General features: G+C 44.4%; 1 protein-coding gene across 1 annotated transcript in view; it reads right to left on the bottom strand.

The window, feature by feature from the left end:
• The window catches only part of SYT4 (synaptotagmin 4), a 59,986-nt gene that overhangs the window by 758 nt on the left and 35,072 nt on the right, over positions 1-24,156 (bottom strand). The window lies entirely within an intron of this gene.

Genomic DNA, 24,156 nt, shown 5'->3' with positions numbered 1-24,156 from the left:
ACCAAGAATATTATAAATCAGGTTATGTGGAATCACATTCCACTTAGCTTTATTACCACAGCAGCTCAATGATAAAACATTTTATAAAATCCTATTCTTTTCCCATGGCTATTTGTTTGCTCAGAATCATTTCTTTATTAAGTTCTAGGGATGTGAATTGCTTATCTGATGATTGAAAATATCGTCCGATATTTTCAATATCGTCAGATATCGGGGGGTGTCCCCGATAGCATTAGGAAACCCCACGATTAATTTAATGGGTTTTCTTATTGTTATTGGGGGGGGGGGGGCGGGAAGAAAGGACACAACCTAAAAACACAATCTGAACCTTTAAAATGAGTTTTTTAGTATCTCCCCCACCCTCCGGACCCCCCCCCCCAATTTTTTTTAATACCTGGTGGTCCAGCGGGGGTCCCAGGAGACTTCTCCCGTGCTCGGGCTGTCGGCTGCCACTAATAAAAATGGTGCCGATGGCCCTTTACTCTTACCATGTGACAGGGGCTATCTGTGCCATTGGTCGGCCCCTGTCACATGGTAGGTGCACTGGATGGCCTGCACCATTTTTAAAGATGGTGCCGGCCATCCATTGCTCCTACCATGTGACAGGGACCAGCCAATGGCACAGATACCCTATCATATGCTAAGGGCAAAGGGCCATTGGTGCCATTTTGTTTACTGGCAGCCGATGGCCCGAGTGTGGGAGAATGCTCCCGGGACCCCCGCTGGACCACCAGGTATAAAAGTTTTTTTTGGGGGGGTCCGGAGGGTGGGGGGATACTAACAAACTCATTTTAAAGAGTTGGCTGTATTTTTTGGTTATCGGCTCGGGCGCAGCCAATAAAAAAACTCAATCGGACTGCAAGATAAAAATTTCACGATGTGAATCGGAACCGGAATCCGAACCGATACACATCTCTATTGAGTTCTATGCCAGGTGTGGCCAACTCTGGTCCTCAAAAACCACAAACAAGCCAGGTTTTCAGGATATCCACGATGAATTAGGGATGTGCAGCAGGGACGGATTCGTCCCATTCAGTATTCGTATTCGTCGGGACCCAAACCCATTGCATCCATTCTCAGGGGACCCCGATCCATTCATTAGTTGCATATGTATTCGTTTCCTCCAAAAAATCCCATCCCAACCCTTTAAATTTAATTAACTACAACCCCCCACCCTCCTGACTCCCCAAGACTTTCCAAAAGTCCCTGGTGGTCCAGCGGGGGTCCTGGAGTGATGTCCTACACTCGGGCCATCGGCTGCCAGTATTCAAAATGGAGCCAATAGCCTTTGCCCCTAGGCTCCCTACTATGTCACAGGGGCTACCGGTGCCATTGGTCGGCCCTTGTCACATTGCTCCTACCATGTCATAAAATGGTCATTGTAATGGTTTAACTTCAGAAAAAAATCACCATGAGCTTCATAAGCTATTTTGCCCTTCCTTAAGCAATATATGAAAGATTGATTTTTTTTTTTTTGCATCAAACAGAGCAAATGCAGTTGGTTATGAATTTAACCAGTAAGCCTATAAATTCCAAATTCACTTAGGAGGAAAGCAGAATTCAATCCTTTGCGATCAACGTTATGGGCTGGATTTAAGGATTGGGCAAATTTATCATAGCACTATTTGTGCATTAAACATACACAAACTTTTGTATAACCTTTAACCTTATTCCACAATTAAGCCATGGATAAAAGTAGTGCTGTTTCAAAACTGTACAAGTCAAACTGACTTGCTGAGGGGAAGCGGGGGGGGGGGGGCAATTTTTCATATTAGCAGATTAATTATAACAAAGATTCCTGGTATATGGTATGGAAGTGTACAGTAAAATTGCTTCTGGCACAATTTTACTGGGACAGATATTAAAATACAATTTAAGTCTGATGCAGAATGTTGAAAAGCTTCCATTTTGTGCATCAACAATACTTTTATCAATGCCATAGGCAACAATTAGGTTCTTTGCTTTGCATATGATTTTTCCTCTAACCTGAACTATGGGTAGGTGGGCTATAAGTCTAAATATTATATAAATAATATCACAAACAAAATGAAATCTAATTCACATACATGCACTTTATCAGCTTTTTTTGTTTTTTAATGTATTAGCACCCAAAGTCAACTATATTAAAGGTGAAATTTTGCCCAAAACTCTAAATTTATATATCTGACTCTGGAATAGTAGACACATAATAATAATAATAATAATAATAATAATAAAAGTTAATCTGGTAGTTTTCATTTACAACAGAATTAATTTATCTTTATACTACTAGTGAATTATTCTTACAAATTTACAAATTACAAATGCATGCCAGCTTCAAGCATCAAAAATATATTCAAAGTCTAGCTTAATTATAAGTAGATTGTATATGTTTGAACTGGGGAAACCTCATAGAGTACCAATAGTAGGCTATATAGAAATGCCTAATAGGCTACTCACAAGACTCTAGCTCCAACTTAGTGGTTGTTAGAGAAAGGTTGTAATCATTGGTAAACCCCAGATAAGATGCTCAGTCTGTAATTCTGATGGCTAACTTGATAGTCCGGTGAAAATCAGCTGCAATGGTATACAAAATCAAATGTTATACCAATCAAGACTCACAGTTGCGACGCCAAGATGCTGTATACAAAACTTCATGCGATAAGTGTTGTGATCCCGACAGTGCAGTGTTTCGAGTAAATCCTCTTCATCAGGGAGTAACTTTTAAGCATGGAATGTACCTGTATGTCTCAGCTGTGAAAAATGTACTCCAAAGGTGATGGCAAGATTTGCTCCTTCACTTGAGTGTTGTGCTAACGCTGAAAATGTAGCGATAATTATTTCTTCTTGGTCAGAGTGCTTCTTCCTCTCTCAGGATGCGCGATAGTGTTCTATTCATACCGCTGCTTTGGCGCTGCTTTGGCAGCAGTATGCTGCTTTGGTCAGTGAAGGAGCAAATCTTGCCATCACCTTTGGAGTACATTTTTCACAGCTGAGACATACAGGTACATTCCATGCTTAAAAGTTACTCCCTGATGAAGAGGATTTACTCGAAACACTGCACTGTCGGGATCACAACACTTATTGCATGGTGTTGTATACAGCATCTTGGCGTCGCAACTGTGAGTCTTGATTGGTATAACATTTGATTTTGTATACCATCGCAGCTGATTTTCACCGGACTATCAAGTTAGCCATCAGAATTACAGACTGAGCATCTTGTCTGGGGTTTACCAATGATTACAACCTTTCTCTAACAACCACTAAGTTGGAGCTAGAGTCTTGTGAGTAGCCTATTAGGCATTTCTATATAGCCTACTATTGGCACTCTATGAGGTTTCCCCAGTTCAAACATATACAATCTAATTAAAATTAAGCTAGACTTTGAATATATTTTTGTCGATTACATGTGTCTGGCATTATCTGGATCATTTTTTTGAGCTTCAAGCATCAGCCATGTCTAATGTCAAACCATTGAGAAAAAAGGGGGAAAAGGTTTCATGGAAAAATGTTTCCATTTTAAAAATCAGGCAAAAAACTTTTAAAAATTTTGCAAAAAATTATTCAACTCTGAAATCAAACAGGTAGCAATCTAGTACTGCTCGATTTTGATAATTATGCACAACTTATTGCACTTCATCAAGATTTACTATGCAAACAGCCTTAACATACTGCTATGGAAAAAAAATAACTACTGCTAAAAAAATTTATAGTTTTATGGGGGATGGGTGAAGGCAGGGACAGAGGAGTTGTTAGATTTGAAAAAATCCTTGAATCTACCTTCAATTGTTGACAATACTTTATTGGTCATGATCGAAATAAACATAGAAACATAGAAATGATGGCAGAAGAAGACCAATAGGCCCATCCAGTCTGCCCAGCAAGCTTTCACACTTATTTTCTCATACTTATCTGTTACTCCAACCACTGGGGTAGATTTTCAAAGGGATATCTTACGCGCGTACCCCCCAAAAACCTACCCCAAACCCCCTTGTGTGCGCCGAGCCTATTTTGCATAGGCTTGGTGGTGCACGCAAGCCCCGGGACGCGCGTAAGTCCCGGGGCTTGCATGGAGAGGCGTGTCGGGGGGGGCGTGTTGGGGGCGTGCTGGGAGTGACGCAGCATTTCGGGGGCGTGTCAAGAGTGACGCGGCGTTTCGAGGCATGTCCGGGGGTGTGGTTCCAGCCCGGGGGCGTTCTGGGGGCGTTCCGGGGGCGTGACAGCAGCCCCTGGACCAGCCCCCGGACCGGGACATGGAGCGTGGCAGCTGGCCCGGCGCACACAAAGTTACACCTGCTTTGAGAAGGCGTAACTTTCATGGTAGAGGTAGGGGGGAGGTTTAGATAGGGCCGGGAGGTGGGTTAGGTAGGGGAAGGGAGGGGAAGGTGGGGGGAGGGCGAAGGAAAGTTCCCTCCAAGGCCGCTCCAATTTTGGAGCGGCCTCAGAGGGAACGGAGGCAGGCTGCATGGCTCGGCGCGCGCAGGCTGCTGATTTTGGGCAGCCTTGCATGCGCCAACCCTGGATTTTAATGGATATGCGTGGCTTCGCACGTATCTATTGAAATCCCGCATACTCTTGTTCGCGCCTGGTGGGCGAACAAAAGTACGCATGTGCGCAGATTTATAAAATCTGCCCCACTGAGTTCAGGGCCCTTATCGGTAGCTTTTTGATTCTAATTTCCTTCCACCCCCGCCATTGATACAGAGAGCAGGGTTGGAGCTGTATCAAAGTGAAGTATAAGGCTTAATGTTTGAGGGTAATTGTTGAATTGAGCAAGTTACCCCATGTTTGTATACTCATACTGCTCAGATCAATGCCTTGTTAGATGTTGGCTGGATGTAAATCCTATTTCTTCATTCACCCTGCCACTGAAGCAGTGAACTGCATTGGATATGTATTCAAAGTGAAGTATCAGGCTTCATTTGTTAGGGTAGTAACCACCGCAATAAGCAAGCTACTCCCATGCTTATTTGTTTACCAAGATTGTGCAATTCAGTCCTTTGTTGTTGTCTGAATATAAATCCTCTTTTCTTCATTCCCCTGCTGTTGAAGCAGTGAGCTGCGCTGGATATGCTTTCCAAGTGAAGTAACAGGCTTAAATTGGTTCGGGGTAGTAACTGCTGCAACAAGCAAGCTAATCCCATGCTTATTAGTCCTTGGTTGTTGTCTGAATGTAAATCCTCTTTTCTTCATTCCCCCTCCCATTGAAGCAGAGATTTACCCTGGATATGCATTGAAAGTGAAGTATCAGGCTTAATTGGTTTGGGGTAGTAACCGCCACAACAAGCAAGCTACTCCCACACTTATTTGTTTACCCAGACTCTGCTACCTTGTTGTTTGTTGCCTGAAAGAAATCCTCTTTTCCACATTTCCTCTTGTCGTTGAAGCATAGAGCAATATTGGAGTCTCATTAGCCATGTGAATGTTTATTGAATTAGAGTATTAATCACCAGGTAGTAGCAGTCATTCCCGCAAGTCACCCCCCTACCTATTCATTCCTATCCTCCAGGCTTTATGGATGCACAGTGTTTATTCCTACAAGGCACCCCCATACCTCTTCTCTTCATTCCCATCCTCCGGGCTTTATGGATCCACAGGGGCAGATCTTAAAATATACGCGCGTGTGTAGATTTGTTCATGCAACTCGGCGTGAACAAATCTATGACCAATTTTATAACATGTGCATGCTGCCGTGCGCATGTTATAAAATCCGAGGTCGGTGTGCGCAAGGGAGTGCACACATGTGCACCTTGCGCACGCCGAGCCCGAGGGGAGCCCAGAAGGATTTCCCCGTTCCCTTCAAGGCCGCTCCGCTACTTTTGTCGAAAAAGTTAAGCCTGCCTGAGACAGGCATAACTTGCGTGTGATGGCTGGCTGCCGGCGCGCCATTCCCCGGCCCAGGGGCTGCTTCAGATGCCTTGGCCACACCCCTGGAATGCCCCTGGGCCAGCACCATACCCATGGCCCCACCCCTGGAACACCCCCAAATGCTGTGCTGCCCCCGACATGCCCACAACACACCCCCCCAAAGGAAAGCCCCGGGACTTACACACATCCCGGGGCTTCACGCGTGCCGATGGCCTATGCAACATAGGCGCGCTGGCGCACAAGTCCCCTGCATGCATAAATATGGCTGGGTTTATGTGCGCAGGGCTTTTAAAATTTACCCCACAGTGTTTATCTCACGCCCCTTTGAAATCCTTCACAGTTTTGGTCTTCACCACTTCCTCCGGAAGGGCGTTCCAGGCATCCACCACCCTCTCTGTGAAGAAATACTTCCTGACATTGGTTCTGAGCCTTCCTCCCTGGAGTTTTAAATCATGACCACTGGTTCTGCTGATGGCCAACACTCAGGAGATATAGTGAATTCCTTAATGAAACAAACAGGTGAGCTATCTATAATAGTAGTATTATCTATATGTACTTGCACTGTTTTATTTAACAGTCAGCTACAAGGGATAGATTAAGTCATTAGTGCATCACATTAGTTCTCTCTTCCAGTAATTAAGTGAGCTATTGCATTAAGAAAATTATGTAAGGTTTCAGTATGATAATAACAAACACAATCTGTTTACACATCAATAGCAATTGCAAAAACAGTCATTAATGGATCTCTGCCCTTTTTTCTCCAGTTAGGATGTTAGGATATGAGCTTTATAATGCTTCTGTTCTCACAAGAAAAATAGTTTTCAGGGAAACTGTCCATGTCAATAATTGGAATATAAAAAAAAGTAATGAAAATAATAATACAAATGACACATTCATCTTTCATTAGTTGATCAATAATATCCTAATTAAAATATATAGGTATATTGGTGAATACTTCAAAAATGGCAACATAGGAGCAGGAACAAACTAATTGTAGATATTTTGCTAACAATTATAAAATGGTTTGGGGGTGTCTGAATTTTAGACTTTAATGGCAGGTTAAAGGGGAGAATGAGATTAATCCATGTTTTATTATTTAGATTGTCTTTCTAAAGTTACCAATGATGTAACAAAGGGACAAAGGGACAAAGGGACAATGATGTAACAAAGGGACCCTCCATGTGCCATCCCTAAAAAAGGCACACCTCTCATCCACGAGAGACCGGGCCTTTTCCATTGCCGACCCTACGCACTGGAATGCACTCCCATCCAACCTCAGGCTAGAATCTTGCCCCCTGAAATTCAGATCCCAACTAAAGACTTGGTTATTCAAACAAGCTTACCCTCCGAACAATTAAGAGCTCCCCTGTCCAATCGCGCCCCATGCTCCACAGTCTTCACCCTATCCTTGTACATAGTTATGTTTCTTAATTTTAACTTAACTTAATTTAATTTAATCAATTGCATTTTCTAATTGTTTTAACTGCTTTATTTGCATTGCATTTGTTTTTTCTCATGTTGCCTTATGTGCCCGTTTTTTGCTCCTTCCATACTTTCTATTGGTTCTATGTACCCCCCTCCCCCCTTCCCTGTTCAATGTATTTTCCATTCTTTTGTTCCACTGTAAATCGATATGATGTTTCGACTAATATCGGTATAAAACATTTCTTAAATAAATAAATAAATGTAAAAGTATATTCACAGCACATCGTTACCTTTGAGCTTTAGAACCAATAGAATACACAGCCGTGCCCAAGAACTGCACTTCTTAAGGTTGATACTTATAGACTGCCCTGTCCATTCATTTCAACAATTATAAGGTTGCTTCCCCCCAAGGGGCTATTAGGCTATTATAAAACCCTCAAATTTGATATAATCACTAGAAGGAGGAAATTAAGTCAAACTACTACAGTAGAATATAACTTTAAAAAGGGATACTATGAAAGAAAGAGAAAATTAGAAAAAAAAAAAAACTAAAAGGAGCAGTTGCAAGGGTTAAAAGTTTACATGATGTGTGAACATTGTTTAAAAATACCATTTTGGAAGTCCAAATAAAATGCATTCCTTACATTAAAAAAGGTCAAAGGAAGATGAAACGACTGCCAGTGTGTTTTAATGATGTCATAAAGGAGGCATTTAAATAAAAAAGGGCATTGTTCAAAAAAATAGAAATGATGAGAATAAATAAGAGCATAAGCACTGGCAATTTAGATATAACATATTAGTAAGTCAGACCAAGATGGACTTTGACAAAAAGCTTGCTAGTGAGGCAAAAACTAGTAATAAAAATGTTTTCAAGTATAGTTGAAGCAAAAGGTCTGTGAGGGAGTCAGTTGGACAACTAGATAACTGGGGGTGAAAGGGGTTGCTCAGAGAATTCAAGGAAATAGCAGAAAAACTGAATGAATTCTCTACCTCGGTCTTTCTGGAGGAGGATATTGGGAACATACCCATATATAAAGCATTCTTTAATAGTAAAAATTCTGAGCAACTAAAATACATATCTGTGACAGTGTGTGACACTCAAAAAAGCAAATAGAAATATTAGGAATGACTTGAAAAGGAATGGGAAATAAAACAGAAAATATTAGAGATGTGCTTCGGCCAAACCTTTGGTTCGGCCATGGTATCGGCTGCCGCAGGAAATTTTGTTTCCCGCGGTTCAGGCCATTTTTTCGGCTGTCCCGATCCAAACCCCCCCCCCCCCACACACACACACACACACACACACCAATCCTTAAGATTTAATTCATTACAATCCCCCACCCTACTGACCCCCCCAAAAAAAACTTGCCTTAAGTCCCTGTTGGTCCAGCGGGGTCCCGAGAGCGATCTCCAGCTCTTAGGCCATCGGCTGCCAGTAAACAAAATGGTTCAGGTGGCCCTATGCCCTTACCAAGTGACAGGGGCTATCAGTGCCATTGGCTATCCTCTGTCACATTGTGGGATCAATGGACGGCTGGCGCCATCTTAAAAAAATGGTAGGGCCATCCATTGCTCCTATCATGTGACAGGGGCAGGCCAATGGCACTGATAGCCCCTGTCACATGGTAAGATGCAAAAGGCCATCAGCACCATTTTGATTAGTGGCACCCAACGGAACAAGAGGGGTAGATCACTCCCGGGACCCCCGCTGGACCATCAGGGACTTTAAGCAAGTTTTTGGGGGGTCGGGAGGGTAGGAGATTGTAATGAATTAAATCTGAAGGGTTGGGGTGGGTTTGGGTTTGTTTGTTTTTTTTATGTGCCCTATACAAAAATGATAAGAAAACCACATGAAATTTCATGGGGGATTTCCTATCATTTTTGGGGACCCCCGAACCATGACAAAATAGGAAATATTGTCTATATTTCCTATTTCATCACAAACAAATGCACTGGATGGCCGGCCATGGCCCGATCAGATTCCGGTTCCGATTCACATCTCTACTGGTTAGCAATGTATTATGGACTTCCCTCCATGAACTTGTCCAAACCTCTTTTAAACCCTGCTTTGCTAATCACCTTGATCACATCCTCGGGCAACAGATTCCACAGATTGATAGTGCGCTGATTGAATCGGATATTAAGGGGTAATTTTCCTTCACTATCGGGGCGATACAGTAAAAGTCACGGGAGAGCCAGCGAGCGCCCGCTCTCCCGACGCGTGCACAGGCCAGTGTCCTGGGCGCACGATTCAGTATCGGACTGTATGCAAATTAGGGCCCACAGTAAAAGGAGGTGCTAGGGACACTAGCGCGTCCCTAGCATCTCCTTTTTGAAAGAAGCGACGCCTGTCAGAGGGTTTGACAGCCAACACTCAATTTTACTAGTGTCGGTTCTCGAAACTGCTGAAAGTCACGGGTTCAGAAAACAGACGCCAGCAAAATTGAGCATCCGTCTTCCAACAGGCAGGCTGCGGGCAGATTTTTAATTTATTTATTTAATTTATTTATTTATTTATTTATTTAAAAACTTTTCTATACCGTCGCTAAGTTATATACCATCGCAACGGTTGGGGCCTCTGACTTAATATCACTATGATATTAAGTCGGAGGGCACACAGAAAAGCATTTTTTTCTGCTTTTCTGTACACTTTCCCGGTGCTGACCGAAATTAACGCCTGCCTTTGGCAGGCGTTAATTTCTGAAAGTAAACTGTATGGCTTCACTGCACATTTTACTTTTTTACTATCTGTATCGCATGGGAATGACTAACATTTGCATGTTGCAGGCGCTATTAGTTTCGGGGGGGGAGGGGGTGTTGGCCGCACGTTTTCCATGCGCTATTACCCCTTATTGTATAAGGGGTAAAAATAGCGCATGGAAAACGCGCAAGCCAAACGGGGGCTAACAGTGCACTCAGCCTGAGCGCACTTTACTGTATCAGCCCTTATGTGTGTGCCATGAGTGCCAAATAAAACACTGGAGCCAATTGATTAGTTTCGAAAATTAAGGTCTCTAGTGTTGCAAAAGTCACATGGAATGTGGCACAAAATTTAGTCTTCAGTACCACAGAATTTATCTTTTTCCCCTATCTTTGCATACATTTCTATACAAGAAAAAGGGAGACATCTACCCCACAGGGCTGCGTTATGTAGAGTTCCCAGGTGAGCAGGGTATCCTTCAGCTGTGTTGGAAGACCCCTTTCGAAACAGGACAAAAAAGTGAAACAGTGTAATACATAGCATAGAAAGGTGTTGAGGTAGTGTGACTTGGTTTGAATAGGTACCAACATTTGTTAATCAAGAGAGCAGTGAGTCACTCAGGCTGACTAACTGAAGTTAGACTGTTTTTCCCAACCCTCCCACCCCTCGCCCACCCACCCCTAGCACATCCTTTAATTTATAGGCAGGTGCCACATTCATAAAAAAAATCAACAACAACAACAACAAAAACTTTATTGAGAATTTGATCAGAACCCTGTAGGCCACTACCAGACATATAGTGAATTCAATAATACATTTAAAGGACTTTAATTAGACACATTCCTATTCCCATAGCAACCTAAAACTTAACTAGGTACTGATTAAAATTGAGATGAAGGCAGCAGTCCAGAAGCAAGAGGGGGGCTTCCCAGTCTTTTGCATCGAGTTTCACATGTATGAATTTTTACCTACCGGTGAGAAGTTGTACATGTGCATGCGATGCAAAGAGCTCCTGGCTCTCAGAGAATGAGTCCGATCTCTTGAGGCTAGAGTGGCAGACCTGGAGGAGCTGAGGCAGACAGAGAGGTATATGGATGAGACCTTCAGGGACATAGTAGCCAATTCCCAACTTCAGGCTGGCAGCCCTGGTGCTGCCTTGGAGGAAGAAGGTTTCATGATTGGAGAGCTTCAACCTGGTGTAGCAGGAAAGGATCCTGTAGCAAGGACCTGCTCTCCAGGTGATGCATTATCCTTTCGTACCGAAGATATCTTTCCAAGGGCTACTTCCCAGGAGGGAAGGGTTAGGTCAGCCGTCATAGTTGGTGATTCGATTATTAGGAATGTAGATAGCTGGGTGGCTGGTGGGTGTGAGGATCGCCTGGTAACATGCCTACCTGGTGCGAAGGTGGCGGACCTCACGCGTCACCTAGATAGGATTTTAGATAGTGCTGGGGAGGAGCCGGCTGTCGTGGTACATGTGGGCACCAACGACATAGGAAAATGTGGGAGGGAGGTTCTGGAAGCCAAATTTAGGCTCTTAGGTAGAAAACTTAAATCCAGAACCTCCAGGATAGCATTCTCTGAAATGCTCCCTGTTCCACGCGCAGGTCACCAGAGGTAGGCAGAGCTCCGGAGTCTCAATGCGTGGATGAGACGATGGTGCAAGGAAGAGGGATTCAGTTTTGTTAGGAACTGGGAAACCTTTTGGGGAAGGGGGAGTCTCTTCCGAAGGGATGAGCTCCACCTTAACCAGGGTGGAACCAGACTGCTGGTGCTAACCTTTAAAAAGGAGATAGAGCAGCTTTTAAACTAGAACAAAGGGGAAAGCCGACAGTCGCTCAGCAGCGCATGGTTCGGAGAGAGGTATCTTCAAAGGATACTAATGATACATTAGAATTAGGGCATCCTGACAGAGAGGTTCCAATAATAAGAAAAGTAGTCCAAGTGCCTGTAACTAAAAACTCACCTGAGTTAAAAAATTCTAACTTATCCCTATCAATTAAAAAGCAAAATGAAAATACAAACAAAAAGCAAACTTTGAAATGTTTGTATGCTAATGCCAGAACTCTAAGAAGTAAGATGGGAGAATTAGAATGTATAGCAGTGAATGATGACATAGACTTAATTGGCATCTCAGAGACATGGTGGAAGGAGGATAACTAATGGGACAGTGCTATAACGCGGTACAAATTATATCGCAATGACAGAGAGGAGCACCCAGGAGGTGTTGTGGCGCTTTATGTCCGGGATGGCATGAGACTAAATGCACAATTGAATCTTTATGGGTAGAAATCCCTTGTGTGTCGGGGAAGACTATAGTGATAGGAATATACTACCGTCCACCTGGTCAAGATGGTGAGACTGACAGTGAAATGCTAAGAGAAATTAGGGAAGCTAACCAAATTGGTAGTGCGGTAATAATGGGAGACTTCAATTACCCCAATATTGACTGGGTAAATGTTAGAGATGTGAATCGTGTCCTCGATCGTCTTAACGATCGATTTCGGCTGGGAGGGGGAGGGAATCGTATTGTTGCCGTTTGGGGGGGTAAAATATCGTGAAAAATCGTGAAAAATCGAAAAAACGTAAAATCGCAAAACCGGCACCTTAAAACCCACTAAAACCCACCCCCGACCCTTTAAATTAAATCCCCCACCCTCCCGAACCCCCCCCCAAATGACTTAAATAACCTGCGGGTCCAGTGGCGGTCTGGAACGGCAGCGGTCCGGAACGGGCTCCTGCTACTGAATCTTGTTGTCTTCAGCCGGCGCCATTTTCCAAAATGGCGCCGAAAAATGGCGGCGGCCATAGACGAACACGATTGGACGGCAGGAGGTCCTTCCGGACCCCCGCTGGACTTTTGGCAAGTCTTGTGGGGGTCAGGAGGCCCCCCCCAAGCTGGCCAAAAGTTCCTGGAGGTCCAGCGGGGGTCAGGGAGCGATTTCCCGCCGCAAATCGTTTTCGTATGGAAAATGGCGCCGGCCATACGTGTATGGCCGGCGCCATTTTCCGTACGGAAAATGGCGCCGGCAGGAGATCGACTGCAGGAGGTCGTTCAGCGAGGGTTCCGGTGCCTCGCTGAACGACCTCCTGCAGTCGATCTCCTGCCGGCGCCATTTTCCATACGGAAAATGCCGCCGGCCATACGCGTATGGCCAGCGCCATTTTCCGTACGAAAACGATTCGCGGCGGGAAATCGCTCCCTGACCCCCGCTGGACCTCCAGGAACTTTTGGCCAGCTTGGGGGGGGCCTCCTGACCCCCACAAGACTTGCCAAAAGTCCAGCGGGGGTCCGGAAGGACCTCCTGCCGTCCAATCGTGTTCGTCTATGGCCGCCGCCATTTTTCGGCGCCATTTTGGAAAATGGCGCCGGCTGAAGACAACAAGATTCAGTAGCAGGAGCCCGTTCCGGACCGCTGCCGTTCCGGACCGCCGCTGGACCCGCAGGTTATTTAAGTCATTTGGGGGGGGGTTCGGGATGGTGGGGGATTTAATTTAAAGGGTCGGGGGTGGGTTTTAGGGGGTTTTAGTGTGCCGGCTCACGATTCTAACGATTTATAACGATAAATCGTTAGAATCTCTATTGTATTGTGTTCCATAATGGTTTAAGACGATATTAAAATTATCGGACGATAATTTTAATCGTCCTAAAACGATTCACATCCCTAGTAAATGTATCATCGGGACACGCTACAGAGTTAAAGTTCCTGGATGGAATAAATGATAGTTTTATGGAGCAATTGGTTCAGGAACTGACGAGAGAGAGAGTAACTTTAGATCTAATTCTCAGTGGAGCACAGGACTTGGTGAGAGAGGTAACGGTGGTGTGGCCGCTTGGCAATAGTGATCATAATATGATCAAATTTGAATTAACAACTGGAAGGGGCACAGTAAGCAAATCCACGGCTCTTGTGCTAAACTTTCAAAAGGGAAACTTTGATAAAATGAGAAAAATTGTTAGAAAAAAACTGAAAGGAGCAGCTACAAAAGTAAAAAGTGTGCAAGAGGCATGATCATTGTTAAAAATACCATCCTAGAAGCACAATCCAGATGTTTTACACACATTAAGAAAGGTGGAAAGCAGGCAAAATGATTACTGGCATGGTTAAAAGGGGAGGTGAAAGAAGCTATTTTAGCCAAAATAGCTTCATTCAAAAATTGGAAGAAGGATCCAACAGAGGAAAATAGGAAAATGCATAAACATTGGCAAGTTAAATGTAAGACATTGATAAGACAAGCTAACAGAGAATTTGAAAAGAAGTTGGCCATAGAGGCAAAAACTCAGAGTAAAAACTTTTTAAAATATATCCGAAGCAGAAAGCCTGTGAGGGATTCAGTTGGACCGTTAGATAATTGAGGGATTAAAGGGGCACTTAGAGAAGATAAGGCCATCATGGAAAGATTAAATGATTTCTTTTCTTCTGTGTTTACTGAAGAGGATGTTGGGGAGGTACTCGTACTGGAGAAGGTTTTCACGGGTAATGATTCAGATGGACTGAACCAAATAATGGTGAACCTAGAAGATGTGGTAGACCTGATTGATAAACTGAAGAGTAGTAAATCACCTGGACCAGATGGTATACACCAGATGGTAAATTTCAGACTTATTAGTAAAAATTTGTAACCTATCATTAAAATCATCCATTGTACCTGAAGACTGGAGGATAGCTAATGTAACCCCCATATTTAAAAAGGGCTCCACGGGAGATCCGGGAAATTACAGATGGTTAGCCTGACTTCACTGCCAGGAAAAATAGTGGAAAGTGTTCTAAACATCAAAATCACAGAACATATAGAAAGGCATGGTTTAATGGAACAAAGTCAGCATGGCTTTACCCAAGGCAAGTCTTGCCTCACAAATCTGCTTCACTTTTTTGAAGGAGTTAATAAACATGTGGATAATATACCAGCCTGTAGTGTACTTAGATTTTCAGAAGGCATTTGACAAAGTTCCTCATGAGAGACTTCTAGGAAAAGTAAAAAGTCATGGGATAGGTGGCAATGTCCTTTCATGGATTGCAAACTGGCTAAAAGACAGGAAACAGAGAGTAGGATTAAATGGACAATTTTCTCAGTAGAAGGGAGTGGGCAGTGGAGTGCCTCAGGGATCTGTACTGGGACCCCTACTTTTCAAAATATTTATAAATGATCTGGAAAGAAATACGACGAGTGAGGTAATCAAATTTTCAGATGATACAAAATTGTTCACAGTAGTTAAATCACAAGCAGATTGTGATAAATTGCAGGTAGACCTTGTGAGGCTGGAAAATTGGGCATCTAAATGGCAGATGAAATTTAATGTGGACAAGTGCAAGGTGATGCATATAGGGAAAAATAACCCATGATATAGTTACACAATGTTAGGTTCCATATTAGGTGCTACTACCCAAGAAAGAGATCTAGGCGTCAAGTGGATAACACATTGAAATCATCGGTTCAGTGTGCTGTGGCAGTCAAAAAAGCAAACAGAATGTAGGGAATTATTAGAAAGGGAATGGTGAATGCAACGGAAAATGTCATAATGCCTCTGTATCGCTCCATGGTGAGACCGCACCTTGAATATTCTGTACAATTCTGGTCGCCGCATCTCAAAAAAGATATAATTGCAATGGAGAAGGTACGGAGAAGGGCTACCAAAATGATAAAGAGAATGGAACAGCTCCCCTATGAGGAAAGACTAAAGAGGTTAGGGCTTTTCAGCTTGGAGAAGAGACGGCTGAGGGGGGATATGATAGAGGTGTTTAAAATTATGAGAGTTCTAGAATGGGTAAATGTGAATCGTTTGTTAATCTTTCGGATAATAGAAAGACTAGGGGGCACTCCATGAAGTTAGCATGTGGCACATTTAAAACTAATCGGAGAAAGTTCTTTTTCACTCAAGGCACAATTAAACTCTGGAATTTGTTGCCAGAGGATATGGTTAGTGCAGTTAGTATAGCTGTGTTTAAAAAAGGATTGGATAAGTTCTTGGAGGAGAAGTCCATTACCTGCTATTAATTTAGTTGACTTAGATAATAACCACCGCTATTACTAGCAACAGTAATATGGAATAGACTTAGTTTTTGGGTACTTGCCAGGTTCTTATTGCCTGGATTGGCCACTGTTGGAAACAGGATGCTGGGCTTGATGGACCCTTGGTCTGATGGCATGTTCTTAAGTCCTAAATCCTCTCTCTCCCCAAGGGCAAAGACTCCGTATGGGTGCCCTCACAGGTGTCACTCATAGTTAGGACATTTTTTCTTCTTTTCTCTTTCTCTCAGGATACCAGATGATAGAGTTTCACTTCTAACCAGCAGCTTCCACTGCTGCAAATCAGCAAAGAAGGAGCAGCCAAAACTCTTCCTCCTGGATCTGACAAACTAAAGCCTTGTCCCTGTCAACTGAAGTTAACACTGGAGTTCTTCCTTGCAGCAGATTACCATCCTACTTGCTTCCTGATTGAGGGGAAGTTCTTCCTTACCAAGGGCATTCCAGAAATAGGATTTGCCATGTCCTGGGCCCAGAGTCTACCCAAGGGTCTTACAAGGCTTCTACCATGAAAAAGTGTAAAATACAAAAACAACCCAGAGGGAGATCTCAACCAGCCAGGAACTGGACTGGAGTGAATCTCCTTCCAACCCTGCTCAGGATCCCCAGGCAGGGTGTACCTTGTTCCTTTAAGTGAGCCTGAAAATCCAAACTGAAGAAATGTTCCTACTGCCTCTTAACTCTAAGTCAAGCTAAATGGTCTGCCCATAGTCTCTCGGTAGAGTGCTGCTTAAAATAAACCTTCCCAGTGGGACAGCCATTCCAGAACCCTCAAAAGGAGGGGTTGAACAGAATGGTAATCTGCTCCACTCCACAACCTCCTCTTCTCTAACTAAACTAACAGTTCACCCAGTGCTAACTAGTAATGAGACCAGAGAGCCCATTAGTAATGGACCATTACATTTTGTAAACACAATAGGGTTGATTTTAAAAGCAGCGCGCGGCCATCCATGTGCACGAGGTTCCCAGCGCGCGCACATGGACGCACTGATTTTATAACATGTGTATAGCTTGCTATCTCTGTGCATTTCCTTGCCTTGTCTTGTCTGCCTCCTCGTTACCTTGCCTTGCCTTTTCTTGCCTCTGTGTTAACTTGTCTTGCTCTCCTAGTTCAGCCTGCCTTGCCTTCTTGTGTCTTGGTCCTCTGTGCTTTGTCTCCTTTGTTCATCTCTGCCTGCCTCCTGGTTATGACTCGCTTCGGACTCAACTACTCTTCTGCCTGCTGCCTACCCTGACCTTGAACTGGACCCGGACCCCATTGCTTGCTGCCTGTCCTGACTACAGCCTGGACCCGGACTCTGTTTGCTTGCTGCCAGCCCTGACATCTGCCTCCTACTCAATTCCATCTGACCGCTCCTTTCTTAACTTTTTCCTAAGCCATGCCAGCCCCTGGAACCCAAAGGCTCAACCTGAGAGGAAAGGAGCTGATATAAGTGAAGTCCTAGAACCCATCCAGAAGAATAAGTTCACCTGTTGGTGGCATGGGCCTAGTGGGCTCACTTGCTAGGCTGCATCAACCATGCTGCAGCCCAAGTTCTCACATCAGTGACAGATTGCTGAGGCCATTAACTTGGTCAACTTGTCCCTGGCTCAGGCTACCTCAGGGTTGGCTCTTCAGGTCCAAAAGCAGCAAGAGCAGCAACCTACACACAATCATTCATATGACCAGCATACTCCAAGGTCTGGCAGCCTGGATGGATTCCCTGCAGGCTTACGTACCAGCACATGCACTGAGCCTGCCTCTAGCTGCTCCGATCCGACATCTGGGATCCATGCCACATTCATCACCATTGCCCAGGTATGATGGGGATCCTAAGGCCTGCAGAGGCTTTATTAAACATTGCATTAAGGACATCGAGCAACAGGCTGCCAACTTTTCCTTGGATAAAGGTGATGTTTATGCTTTCTCTCTTGGTGGTACCTGCCCTAGTCTGCATTTCACCTCTATAGGAGCATAAGAATCCCTGGAGGGGAATCTGGACAACTTCCTGAAACAATACAGGCTGATATTCAATGAGCCTGGTTCGGCTTCATGAATTGCCACCAAATTACTTCATATCTATCAGGGAACCCGCATAGTGGGATACTTCATCAAACAATTCCAGTCTCTGGTCTCGGAACTCCATTGGGTTGAGGGTAATCTCACCACCATCTTCTGGCAGAGCCCTTCAGAATGTATCAAGGATAAACTAGTGGGCTGGGACATACCACTTGGACTGGAGGCTCTCATTGCCCCAGTCATTCAGGTGGACATTTGCTATCAAGAGCAGGCCCAAGTGAAGGAGGCTTCACGATGGTGCTTCACAATGGTACTTCAGGATGGTACTGAAATTTCAACATCCTCTGGTTCCTGCCATGAATGCACCACATGCACCCTCCTCTGAAGAGTCCTTGCAGCTCAGCAGGACCTGCCTCACTGAGGAACATAAGTAGCTATGCCAGCAGTTCAACCTCTGCCTCTACTGTGCCAGTCAGGGGCACTTTGCTGGCCAATGAGATGAGAAGGCGGGAAACTTATGAGCCTAGGGTTGGTCAGAAAAGCAACCTAGGCCAGCATTCATCCTCTCCTTAATTGCTTAGGCCAGTCCATTGTACTTCCCATGATACTGAGGTGTACACCAAGGCATTTCTGGACTATGTTACAGGAGCCAACTTTATCGATGAAGCATTGGTTCACCAGTACAACCTTCCCACAGTGGCTCTGGATAATGCTGTTACCATATCCTATGTCTATAGCAAACTCCTTCCTGGTTGGTTGCATTGGTTACCATACCACTCATGCTTTAAACTGGATCTCTGCATTTTTCTCTAAGCATTTTTCTCTAGGTGCTATATAAGGCAGTCAGTCTGATCATCCTCAGCTTACTCTGGCTGATGCCACACAATCCCACTATAGATTGGTATGCCTTGCAGATTTCCCACTGGGGATCTTCCTGTCAGCAATGATGCCTCACCTGTGTCAGTCTACCTGTGCCTCTAGCCAAGACTCAGACCTCAACCCTCCTAGGCCTTCCACCTCAATATGGAGCATTTTTAGACATCTTCAATAAAAAAAAACATGCAGAGACACTGTCACCTCACAGGTCCTATGACTGCCCAATCAACCTGGTCCTAGGGAATATTCCCCCTAGGGGTATGGTCTACCCTTTATCTGCCCCTGAAATGGTGGCTATATCAAGCTATATCTAAAAAAACATGGAGAGAGGAGTTTTCCACCCTTCATCTCCAGCAGAGATAGGATTATTCTCTGTTGGAAAGAAAGATGGCACCTTCAGGCCATGCATTGACTATTATTCTCAAGAATAGATATCTACTGTTGCCAGTTATGGGGTTCTTTGACCACCTGCATGGTGCACAAATATTTACAAAACTGGACCTCAGAGGAGCTTAGAATCTCATCCGGATACGGGATGGGGATAGTGGTAAGACGGTATTCAATATACTATGGACACTATAAGTATGTAATAATGCCATTCGGCCTTTGCAATGCTCCCACCATCTTATAACACATAGTCAATGAGATCTTCAAAGACCTTCTCTGTTCTCATGTCATAGTGTACCAGGATGACATTCTCATCTTTTCATGCTCCTTGGCACCATACTATGAGCATGTGATACAAGAGCTGAAGAGGCTCTGGGAAAATCACGTATTTGAGCATGATGAAATGCCTTTCCTGGGATATATTCTCCCATCATGTCCTAAACATGGACCCAGAGAAAGTAAAGGCCATTCAGGACTAGCCTCAACCAATGGGACTCAAGGCTACCCTGGAATGGCTAAAAGCATGGAATTGCTTCTCAGCCACTATTGGTGGCCTTGAATGAGGAGAGGTGGCCTTGAATGAGGAGAGGTTAATAAGAACTCTGATGCTTAACCTTGGGGGCTATTACAACCATTTCCATCCCCTGAGAAACTATGGATCCATATGGCCATGGGCTTTGTCACTGACCTTTCTCTCTCTAATGGCTATACTTCCATCTGGGTTATGGTAGGCAAGTTCTCAAAAATGCCTCATTTTATACCACATGCCATACTTCCTTCAGCCCCAGAACTGGCTAGTCTCTGTTTTCAAATCATCTTCTGATTCCACAGCTTACCTGAGTACATTCTCTCTGATTGAGGAGTGTAGTTTACAGCAAAGTAATGAAGATGTCTGTGCAAGAAGTTTTGGATTTCTTTGAACTTCTCCTTCATGTGCCATCCTCAAAGTAATGGGCAGATGGAAAGAACCAATTAAATCCTCAAAGGATTCCTAAGTTTCTATGTAAATGAACGGCAGAATGATTGGGCCTCCCTTCTTCCTTGAGCACAATTCTGCCATACAAATCACATTGGGGATTCCACTGGGTCATCTCCATTCCAGATCCTGTTTGTCAGGCATACACGGATACCACTCCCAATTCTGGTAACTGTCCCATGCCTCATAGCTGAAGTTATGGGTCAAGATCTCAAACGGTTATGACACTAGACTCAGCATCTTCTCACTTCAGCCATTGAAAATACAAAAATCATGCAAACAAGAAATGCCAGCAAATTCCCCATCTCAATCATGGGGATTTGAAATCATTCAATACCCACAATCTAAGGCCAAAAAATTCATTTACTGAGTTCTAACCTCTTTTCGTTGGACCAATTCCAAGCACCTTGCAAGTCGGACCAGTCACATATCATTTAAAGCTGTCACCTTCCTTCGATGTTACAATGTGTTCCACATGCCTCTCCTCAAATTGCTACTTCTGTCCTGGCCCTCATGATCTCCACCCAAACCAATTGAAGTGACCTCAAAGGAAGACATGGAGTATGAAATCCAGAAGATACTCAACTCTAAAGGCATCCAAAATAGACTCCATTGAATCATCTCATGGAAAAGATTTGGCCTGAGGAGAACTCTTGAGCACCAGCTCCCCGTTTTTCAGAAAAGATCCATTACCTCTTCCAACATAAGCCCAGACCCAGATCCTTGGGGAGGGGGCTTAGTATGGAGGATAGTGTAAGGTATGGATAGCAGCAGAAAGGCCCTGCTACCTGCTGCACTAACCCCCCCAACACCACCAAGACCCACAAGATGTTGACGGAGTTCCACATGGCAAGAACGCTGCCATTGAGTACTCAGCCAGTTGCACTGCAGCTTCCCTTAGGCTTGCACTCACTCACTTACCCAGACTTTCAAGGCCCCATGGTGGGAAGGAGTCCTGTGGTGCCCCCGATGATGCAGTGTAACTAGGTATTTACTATTTACACCCCAGCCGTGCTGCTAGTCAATGTCTCAGCAACAGGATCTCCTGCCTTTCAGACTATGTTCCTTGCTGTCTCCATGCATTACCTTGCCTTGTCTTTTCTTGCCTCCATGTTAACTTGCCTTGTCTCCCCTGGTCCAGCTTGCCTTGCCCTTCTTGTGTCTTGGTCCCCTGTGCCTTGTCTCCATCTTCTCTGTCTGTTTCTGCCTGCCTCCTGGTTCTGACCTTTGCTTCAGACTTGACTATCCTTCTGACTGCCTCCTGCTTCTGACCTCTGCTTTGGATCTGACTACTTTTCTGCCTGCTACCAGCCCTGATCTTAAGAACATAAGAAAATGTCATACTGGGTCAGACCAAGGGTCCATCAAGCCCAGCATCCTGTTTCCAACAGTGGCCAATCCAGGTCATAGGAATCTGGCAAGTACCCAAAAACTAAGTCTATTCCATGTAACCATTGCTAATGGCAGTGGCTATTCTCTAAGTGAACTTAATAGCAGGTAATGGACTTCTCCTCCAAGAACTTATCCAATCCTTTTTTAAACACAGCAATACTAACTGCACTGACCACATCCCCTGCCTACCTCAACTACAGCCTGGACCCGGACTCTGTTTCCTTGCTGCCAGCTTGACCTCTGATGTCATCTGACCACTCTTTACTGAACTCTCACCTAAGCCCTGCTTGCCCCTGGAACCCAAAGGCTCAACCTAAGGGATCTGGGCTGGCATAGGTGAAATCCTAGAACCCATCCTAGTAGATTTAAATCTACCTGCTTTCAGCATGGGCCTAGAGGGCTTGCCTGCTAGGCTGCATCACTACACCACAGCCCAAGGACTTGCATCCATGACAAGGTTTCCCAAAGGGCTGCTATAAACTAGTAGAAATACCCATTCTTCTCCCATGTTAAGTGACCAGCCAGCAACCAAAAGCTCTCATTATAAGAATAAGTGTAATCTTTTTGTATAATTGATGGCTGCAATTTGATCTGATTCCCTTCCCATACATATAAATGAACTGCATGCTCCATTCATACTGTATAAACAAGACAAATGCTTGGCTGCCATAAAATGTCTTTTTGCCTGAAATGCTTAAAAGGTGCAGATCTGCCATGAATTAACTTTGGCATCTTGGTGAATTTTGAAAACATTCTGAATAGTAATAAAAACCATTTTTCTCAACCTCTTTAATTCTATTCAGGGGTAGACTGCCTGAGGGGCAGTTATAGTAGCCACAAATAAATTATCCCCTAGAGAAAGATAAGGCAAATTGGATCTTATATATTATTCATATTTATTATTCATTAGAGATGTGAATCGTGTCCTCGATCGTCTTAACGATCGATTTCGGCTGGGAGGGGGGGGGGAATCGTATTGTTGCCGTTTGGGTGTGTAAACTATCGTGAAAATCGTTAAAATCGTGAGCAGACACACTAAAACCCCCTAAAACCCACCCCCGACCCTTTAAATTAAATCCCCCACCCTCCCGAACCCCCCCCCAAATGCTTTAAATTACCTGGGGATCCAGCGGTGGTCCAGAACGGCGGTGGTCCGGAACGGCCCCCTCAATTGAATCCTGTTGTCTTCAGCCGGCGCCATTTTGCAAAATGGCCGCCGCAAAATGGCGGCGGCCATAGACAAAAATGATTCGACGCAGGAGGTCGTTCCGGACCCCCGCTGGACTTTTGGCAAATCTTGTGGGGGTCAGGAGGCCCCCCCAAGCTGGCCAAAAGTTTCTGGGAGTCCAGCGGGGTTCAGGAAGCGATTTCTTGCCGCGAATCGTTTTCCGTACGGAAAATGGCGCCGGCAGGAGATCGACTGCAGGAGGTCATTCAGCGGCGGTCCTGAACCCCCGCTGAACGACCTCCTGCAGTCGATCTCCTGCCGGCGCCATTTTCCGTACGGAAAACGATTTGCGGCAAGAAATCGCTTCCTGAACCCCGCTGGACTCCCAGAAACTTTTGGCCAGCTTGGGGGGCCTCCTGACCCCCACAAGACTTGCCAAAAGTCCAGCGGGGGGTCCGGAATGACCTCCTGCGTCAAATCGTTTTTGTCTATGGCCGCCGCCATTTTGCGGTGGCCATTTTGCAAAATGGCGCCGGCTGAAGACAACAGGATTCAATTGAGGGGGCCGTTCCGGACCGCTGCCGTTCTGGACCACCGCTGGATCCCCAGGTAATTTAAAGCATTTGGGGGGGGGGGTTCGGGAGGGTGGGGGATTTAATTTAAAGGGTCGGGGGTGGGTTTTAGGGGATTTTAGTGTGCCGGTTTTCCTGCCCTCCCCCTTCCCCCGATTTACGATTTTTTAACGATAAATCGGGGGAATTGGTATTGTATCGTGGCCCTAACGATTTTTGACAATTTAAAATATATCGGACGATATTTTAAATCATCAAAAAACGATTCACATCCCTATTATTCATATTAGTTTTACAAAGTTTACCTTGTTGTAAAAATCCATTCATATCATACCAGTCCCAGATCTAAGAATTTGTTCTCTAATTGTTAGGAAGAAGAAACAGATTTTGATGAAGAAGGGTACTATGTGGTCTTGAAAACTCTGTTGCATAATTATTGTTGGATACTTTTTTATTAAGCAACATCTGGGATCATCTGGGAAACTATAGACCAGTACTAGGAAAATTCACAGACACTATTCTAACAAATAATACCACAGAACACTAAGAAAGATACGGTTTAATGTGACATAGCCATCATGGAATTACACAAGGGAAGTAGTCTTGCCTCACCATTCTGCTACATTTTTTTGAAGTGGTTAAAAAACATTTGGATAATGGTGAACCAGTGGCATAGTGTATTTAAATATTTGGAAAGTGTTTGACAAAGACCCCTCTGACAGACTCCTGAGAAAATTAAAAAGTCACTGGATAGGACGCAATGTCCTGTTGTGGAGAAAGGTAAAC

This window comes from Rhinatrema bivittatum, chromosome 1, assembly GCF_901001135.1.
Source record: "Rhinatrema bivittatum chromosome 1, aRhiBiv1.1, whole genome shotgun sequence".
Classification (NCBI taxonomy): domain Eukaryota; kingdom Metazoa; phylum Chordata; class Amphibia; order Gymnophiona; family Rhinatrematidae; genus Rhinatrema; species Rhinatrema bivittatum.
Note: the sequence above shows the minus strand (reverse complement) of the source record. Positions and strands in the feature narration are given on the sequence as shown.